The sequence below is a fragment of the Macaca nemestrina genome, chromosome 5 (assembly GCF_043159975.1).
Source record: "Macaca nemestrina isolate mMacNem1 chromosome 5, mMacNem.hap1, whole genome shotgun sequence".
Taxonomy (NCBI): Eukaryota; Metazoa; Chordata; class Mammalia; order Primates; family Cercopithecidae; genus Macaca; species Macaca nemestrina.
In genome coordinates this window covers 157551557-157559858 of record NC_092129.1, presented here as the reverse complement: position 1 = coordinate 157559858, position 8302 = coordinate 157551557, and positions in this window count along the sequence as shown.

Genomic DNA, 8302 nt, shown 5'->3' with positions numbered 1-8302 from the left:
GGCGGGCGGATCACCTGAGGTTGGGAGTTCAAGACCAGCCTGACCAACATGGAGAAACCCCATCTCTACTAAAAATACAAAATTAACCAGGCATGGTGGTGCATGCCTGTAATCTCAGCTACTCGGGAGGCTGAGGCAGGAGAAGCGCTTGAACCCAGGATGGGGAGGTTTTGGTGAGCCAAGATCATACCATTGCACTCTAGCCTGGGCAACAAGAGCGAAACTCCATCTCGAAAAAAAAAAAATTGCCAGAATCAACTTTCTCAGAACTCTGTAAATTAACCTAAGGCTTGCAGCAATCAGAGTGAAATTTATTCAAGAACAATGGCTGAACCTCAGTAAGAACAGTAAGTTTTATAGACATTTTAACATGTCCTATTACACCACCACCACCCCACCACAGCTCTGCAGAGAAACCACAGCTCTGGTGGTTTCTCTGTAGCCTAGAAACCACCCCACAATTACAATGAAAAACAGCTCCTGACAGTCACTGGAAGGAATAGAAAGGGGTTAGGGCTCCTTCAAAACCCCATTCCTAGAGAATTGTTGTTACTAGACCTGCCTGGTCATTCTTTGTGTAGGGGAGGGAAAAATCTGCTTCTCTCTACCCCTATAGGTTATTTGGCTAGGCTATAAATTAAATTGATCTAAAACAGATTAACAGGAGAAAAACCATTTTAATTACATGTGTATGTACAGGAGTCCCTCAAATCTCAAAATATGAGACTCAAAGAAGGGCCAGATGATTGAAGCTAATGTAGCATCCTGAGCTACAGAAAGGAGGGGTCAGGGCTTCTGGGAAATGATGGAGACAAATTATGGGATGGTGAGAGGAGAAAATGTATGGTGAGTAAAGGTTACCTTGTTATAGATAAAAGTCCCTCAAGTGATAAAACTTGTCTCAGGGCAGTTCTCTTCCTGGTATAAATACCTCTACTAGTAAAAATTTCTTTTATAGATGTAAATTTTTCTCTACAAAAGGGGTGTTTTAGACTTCATTTTAGATGATTGAAGGGAAGGCAAAGAGCTTTTTCTATGTTGGCTGGTCTTCAATTTCTTTTAGCTCAAAAAGATCAATATGCCAGGGTGGCATATTTTGAGATGGCATATTCTGGTCTCCTGCACTCATATTTTTGGATGGTGTGTCCTGAAACTCAGCACCCAGAAGACGTCACTTGCAAACTTTGTCCTTATTTGATCTGACTCAAAGCTCACCAAGTGTGAACAGGGTTTTCTCTGGGAGCATTTGTTGACAATAATCAGTGACAATTGTTTAACATCACAGCTGTCTGAGATGGTGGATAATCATTGGAGCAAACAATAGCTAAAAAGCTTAATAAGAAAGGCTGAGGAGTGAAATATATACAGAGGGCTTTGAAAATCTCTGACATATTTCTGGGATTCTAGAAGTCCACACATATATATAGGGTTGTGCCCATGCCCAGGGCCGTGTGCGTGCTCTGGAAAGACCTGAGAAGGCCCTAGTTCTCACTCTAGCTGATCTTGAGGCTCTGTGTGCCCTCATCCTTCACAGGATGGGGACCCACTGCCACCACTACCAAATTCCTGGTCTCAGAGTAATGTAGAGAGGGCCTGGCCATCTTGACTACCATAGCACAGCACACTCTACCCCATGCCTGGTGGTAAATGAGCTCTTCCCTCTGGTCACATAAAAGGACCTCTTCCAGTTGCTCCCATTGACACCCATTTTAGACCCGAAACCCACCTCTCTTCCTAATTAAACTGTTGCCTTAGTAGCTCATTAGCTTATAACCATAGGGCGGAATCCTATGGGCGGTCTCAGGGAAACTCTTGCTGCCACAGGGTTGTCAACCAAGGAGAAAAGTGTGAGAAAATGACATGTTGTAAACTACTTGCTTTAACATCAGGGTGGCACATTCAACCTAGTGCTTGATGGACACTGTATGCTTGGACTTAGAGTGGAGAAAATAGGACATATGAAGATAAATATATATAGAGAGAGAGAGAGGGAGAGAGAGAGAGACAGAGAGAGAACTATGGGGCCTCCTAAGGAGAAGAGGAAACCACAAAGGAAGGTCAGAGACAGAAGTGGACAGAGAGCTGGGAAGGGAAAAACAGCTGTGAGCCTGATTAAATCCCATTGTGACAGCTATGAGGCCCAGGAGCTGACAGCCCATTTCCACCCAACTTCAAAGATTTCCAGTCCACACTGGAAATCTCCAGGCCTAGAACTGGGATGAAGAAATATTGTATTCTAAGTTTCTATGAGAACAAACTCATGATAAGCTGACTTGGTTCAGGTGCTCCTAGAATAACTAAGGCTGTAGGCATGGTTACCCATGACCTGAGTTTGAGCTTACTGGCAAGCAAGTAAGTAGTGAACCCGGGCTATCATTAGGTGAATCCTCAGTAGCCGGAGGGGACTGAAAGTGAGCCAGGCATCTAAAATGATGACTTCAAGGGTAGTGTTTGGATTCAAGCCAATTCAATAATTCATTTTTGTAATAATGACCAGGAAAAAGTTTTTAAAAAGTACATTTATCAATGTTGGTCAAAACCATCATTAATTCAGATAGTCAGATCTGGAAATATTTGATAGGAAAGTATAAAAATAGATCTTTTATGGCTGCAGCTCTAGAGGAGTTGTATGCTTTTTACATTTATTTGTGGTATTGCTGATACTCTTTGAACAGTTTTGTTTAAAGAAAAGGTACAACACTAAGTTTCAGGAAGAGAGAAATTCAGCCGTGGTCTCACTGGTTGTATTTTTTTAAAGTCATTGTATTAGACCATTTTCACATTGCTATAAAGAACTATTTGAGACTGAGTAATTTATAAATAAAAGAGATTTAATTGACTCATAGTTCTGCATGGCTGTGAGGCCTCAGGAAACTTACAATTGTGGCAAAAGGTGAAGGAAAAGCAAGCACCTTCTTCACAAGGCAGCAGGAGAGAAAGAGGGAGGGGTGAAAAGGAAAGTGTCACACTTTTAAACCATCAGATCTCTTAAGAACTCATGCACTATCATGAGAACAGCATGGTGGAAACTGCCCCCATGATTCAATCACCTCCCATCAGGTCCCTTCTTCAACACATGAGGATTAAAATTAAAGATGAGATTTGGGTGGGGACACAGAGCCAAACAATATCAGTCATATCTTCATGGTGCCTCTGTTTCTTCATCTGTACAAAGAGTGAGTTAAACCTGAGGACTTTTTAAAATGAATTTGTGTGTGCATATGTGTTTAAGTTATAAAATGTTTCTATCACTCTGTTAGAGTTCTCATGACAACCCTGTGAGACAGAGTTTTTTATTTTATTTTATTTTTTTTTTTTCTTTGAGACAGAGTCTCGGTCTTGCCCAGGCTTGAGTGCCGTGGTACAATCACGGTTCATTGTGGCCTCAACTTCCTGGGCTCAAGCAATCCTCCCACCTCAGCCTCCTGAGTAGTTGGGACTGAAAGTGCATGCCACCACACCTAGCTAATTTTTTATTTTTTTGTAGAAACAGGGTCTCACTATGTTGCCCAGGCTGAAATAGAGATTATTAAGTCCATATTGTGGATGTTAAAACTGAGGTCTAGAAAATTTAAGTCTTTTTCCTTTCTGAATATTTCCAGATCAAATAAAAAATAAACTTTTGTTTTTTCTTTTCTAAATCCTACTCATCTAGATCAATTAGTTATTGTTGCTTAGTAAACTATTCAAAAACTCAATGGCTTTAAAAAGCAAGCATATTTATTGCTTACATTTCTACAAGATGACTTGGGTTAGCTAATCTAAGTGGAGTTCAGATAGGGTGCTCTACTTCTCACCTGCCAGTTTATGTGTCAACTGGAATGCCTCTGCTTTATGAATCTACCTGGGACCAGTAAGCAAGCCAAGGTATCTACTTCTCATGCTGCTGGCAGAGACAGAAGAGGATGAGAAGTGACGGTCATGAGGCTTTTAAGTCTTATGATTAGAACTGGTACACTATCATTCTCACCCACATGTTACTGGCCAAAAAAGTCATATGGGCAAGCTTAGAGTCAAGAGGTAGGACATACATTTCACCCATGAAGAAGCATCGTAAAGGTTTCAGGGATGGCCAATAAGTCCTTCAACCACAACGTATCTCCAGGCCATAATTATTCATGTCTCTCACACATACAAAAATATCAATACATTCAATCCCAATCACAGGACCTTCAAAAGTCTTACTCATCCTGTCATCATTCTTAAGGTCCAGCACCTCATGTTCTACCTGAGGCTTGATCCAGCTTCTCTTGATCTGGAGATCAATAAACAAAAAAAAGATAAGTCCACCCACCATCAACTTGGATCCCTGCATTACACACACACACACAATGTACAATGGTGGAATAGAGGTAGAATTACCACATTAACTTCCATTTGAGAGAGAATTATTGGAGAACCATAGCTGTCACCGTTCCACAGCAATTATGAAATGAAATCCCACTGGGCAAATGTTGCCATTCTTCCTTACTTTGTGATAGAGCCTGTTCCTTGATTAGGCTGTGGTTCTGTTCACTGGGAGTGGCTCTGGTGTCCTTGTCCTCCACAGCTCTTGGTTCCACCCTTTGGGAGGGTCTTCATTTTCCATCCTCCTTAGCCCCTTCTGAAGAGAACTTTGGAGAATAAACCATTTTGGGCTGCCGAGTAACTTTCTCTGCCAGCTTCATGGCATTCAAATTGGGGATCCAAACAATCTCAGTCTCTTCTAATGTAGGCTGACTGTCAATGCAGTTCTCTCAAACCTTTGTGAGTTTTCTTTGTATTTGATTTTAGTTCACTCACATGTCAAAAGCAACACCCAAATTATTTTAGAGAAATACCTCTTTCTCTAAATCCTATTTGTGGTGTTTTGGGTACAGCAAGCTGTTACGGGTCCACACCCTTTAAGCTGTCCAGAAACCCTCTTGTACATTACCTTATTCCTTTCAAGGGATTTGAAAAGTATTTTGGTCTACACTGGGCTGTAATAATAACAATAATAATAATAAAGAAGTATGTTACAGTCACACCCATCATTTGATCTTAAGCCAGAAGCCATGCCTTACATGGCAGTCCCTGGATTTCATCTTTGCTCCCAGAGTATGTCAACTGCTGGCTGGAGATCTACTGTCTCATCTACACTCATAGATGAAAAACAGTTTTATTTTTCAACCCAGAAGCGCAAAGCTCTTCATCTTATAAATTCTACTTACAAACTTGCCTGGGCCATGCCCAGTGGCTCACATCTGTAATCCTAGCACCTTGGGAGGCCGAGGAGGGTGGAATTGCTTGAGGCCAAGAGTTCAAGACCAGCCTGGGTAACATGGCAAAACTCTGTCTCTACTAAAAATACAAAAATTAGGTGGGCATGGTGGTTCATCCCTGTAGTCCCAGCTACTTGGGAGCCTGAGGCACGAGAATCACTTGAGCCTGGGAGGCAGAGGTTGCAGTGAGCAGAGATCTATATTGCACCACTGAGCTCCAGCCTGGACATCAGGGCAAGACTCTGTCTCAAAAAAAAAAAAAAAAAAGAAAAAAAACTTGCCCATTCTTTCCTGAGCCCATCTCTTTCCTGCAGTATCTTATATGCAACTAAAAGCAGTTAACTCACATGTCCAACATTTTGCCTGGAAATTTCTTTGCCTAAATCCAGAAGTTCATTAGGTAACATTTTATATCTCTCAAGTTCTACAGGTAACAGTTTGAATAAATATTTGGTAAATACATAACACAGGCCGCCATTTCTTCTAGCCTTCTCTGGGGAAAAAGCAGTTTTTCTCTCCCTCTACTCACACACTCAAACACAGAACACTTTTGTGATCAGACCTATGGGGTTGGCCTCTGCTAACCACAAGGTAATTATCCAGTGGACACCAATTTGGTATCTTATAATTAAATTCTGACACCATCTACCTGGAGATAGTGTCAGATCTCACAAGTTGGGGGCTGGGTCCAATAAGACTGCCCCCACTTCAGATGCCATTCTAAAGTCTGGGCCACCCATACTTCTGACCCAACAGCTACAAACCAGGGTTTCCACGACCTCTTTTTAGGGGGGAGGTTCATAAATTTGCTAGGATGACTCACAAAACTCAGAGAAATGGTTACTTACATTTACTTGTTTATTCACTTGTTTATAGACAAAATATACTTGTTTATAGACCAAAATACTTTTCAAATCCCTTGAAAGGAATAAGGTGATGTACAAGAGGGCTTCTGGGTAGCTTAAAGGGTGTGGACCCATAACAGCTTGCTGTGCCCAAAATACCACAAATAAGATTTAGAGAAAGAGGTATTTCTCTAAATTTTTTTTTTTTTTTTTTTTTTTTTGCTGAACATCTCCTTGCAGACATTTACTGGGTTATTATAAAGAATATTACAAAGGATAAGCTCCACAGCCAGATGAAGAGATGGACAGGACAAGGTATGCGCGTGGATGGGAGGGTGACACGGAGTGTCCATGCCCTTTCTGGGCATACCACTCTCTAAGCACCTCCATGTGCTAAACAGTCTGGAAGCTCACAGAGAGCTGTAGTTGTATAGTTATTGTCAGGCCTCTGAGCCCAAGCTAAGCCATCATATCCCCTGTGATCTGCACGTATACATCCAGATGACCTGAAGCAACTGAAGATCCACAAAAGAGGTGAAAATAGCCTTAACTGATGACATTCCACCCTTGTGATTTGTTCCTGCCCCACCCTAACTTATACAATATAGTCTCCCCGGCCCTTAAGAAGGTACTTTGTTGGCCGGGCGCGGTGGCTCAAGCCTGTAATCCCAGCACTTTGGGAGGCCGAGACGGGCGGATCATGAGGTCAGGAGATCGAGACCATCCTGGCTAACACGGTGAAACCCCATCTCTACTAAAAAAAATACAAAAAACTAGCCGGGCGAGGTGGTGGGCGCCTGTAGTCCCAGCTATTCCGGAGGCTGAGGCAGGAGCATGGCATGAACCCGGGAGGCGGAGCTTGCAGTGAGCTGAGATCCGGCCACTGCACTCCAGCCTGGGCGACAGAGCGAGACTCCGTCTCAAAAAAAAAAAAAAAAAAAGAAGGTACTTTGTAATATTCTCCCCCACCCTTAAGAATGTACTTCGTATGCCTATCCCAAACCTATAAGAACTAATGATTGCTGACTCCTTTTCGGACTCAGCCCGCCTTCACCCAGGTGAAATAAATAGCCTTGTTGCTCACACAAAGCCTGTTTGGTGGTCTCTTCACACGGAGGACAGGCATGACAGTTATATAGTTGTATAGTTTGTATAGAGCTTTGTCTGCAAACCCCATACCATTTCCTGGAGGTTGGCCAGTGGGGCTAAAAGTTCTAACCCTCTAATCCTCTGATCACTTAGTCCTTCTGGTGATTGGCCCTGTCCTGAGGCTATCTAGGGGCCCTACCCTAACATCGCATTTTATAGCTCAGGTGTTATCTAATTGGCTCGCTATGAATAACGAAAGACACTCATATGAATTTTCACTCAGGACATTTCAAGGGTTTTTTGCTCAGTACAAAGACCAAATATATTTCGTATTATACCACACCTTCCATAACAGTTTCCAACCATTTTCAGCTTCCCATTAAGATTTTTTTAGCTCCCGCCTATCCAAAATCAATGCCACATATTTTTGGTTTTCAATATTGTAACACCTCACTTTCAAGTATCAATTTCTGTATTGCATAGCTATCGCTGAGTAAAAAATCACTCCAAACTCACTGACTTACAACAACAACTCTTATTATTATTCATCTTCTGGGTCTCAGCTGAGTGTGGCTGATCTAGTCTGATGATGAGTTCTAATGCCTTCAGGGTCCCCCCTTCCAACACCTGCCTAAATTAAAAAACAAAACAAAACCAACACCTTCTTAGCGGTGACCACATGGCCAGAGTTAGCCACTTATTCCAGAGTTTTTAAAGATATGAAACTTGCTCCAAAAATCTCCATTTAAAGAAACTGAAAATTAAGAAATAAACAAAACAAAACAAAAAACACAGATTGGGTGCAGTGGCTCAGGCATGTAATCACAGCACTTTAGGAGGCTAAGGCGGGAGGATCACTTCAACTCAGGAGTTCAAGACCAGCCTGGGCAACAGAGTGAGACCTCGTCTCTACTAAAAATTTTAAGAAAACAGCCTGGCTAACATGGTGAAACCCTGTCTCTACAAAAATACAAATATCAGCTGGGAGTGGTGGCACATGCCTGTAGTCCCAGCTACTCCTGTGGCTGAGGCAGGAGAATTGCTTGAACCCAGGAGGCAGAGGTTGCAGTGAGCTGAGATAGCACCACTGTGTTGTAACCGAGCGAGTTATAGAGAAATGCCACA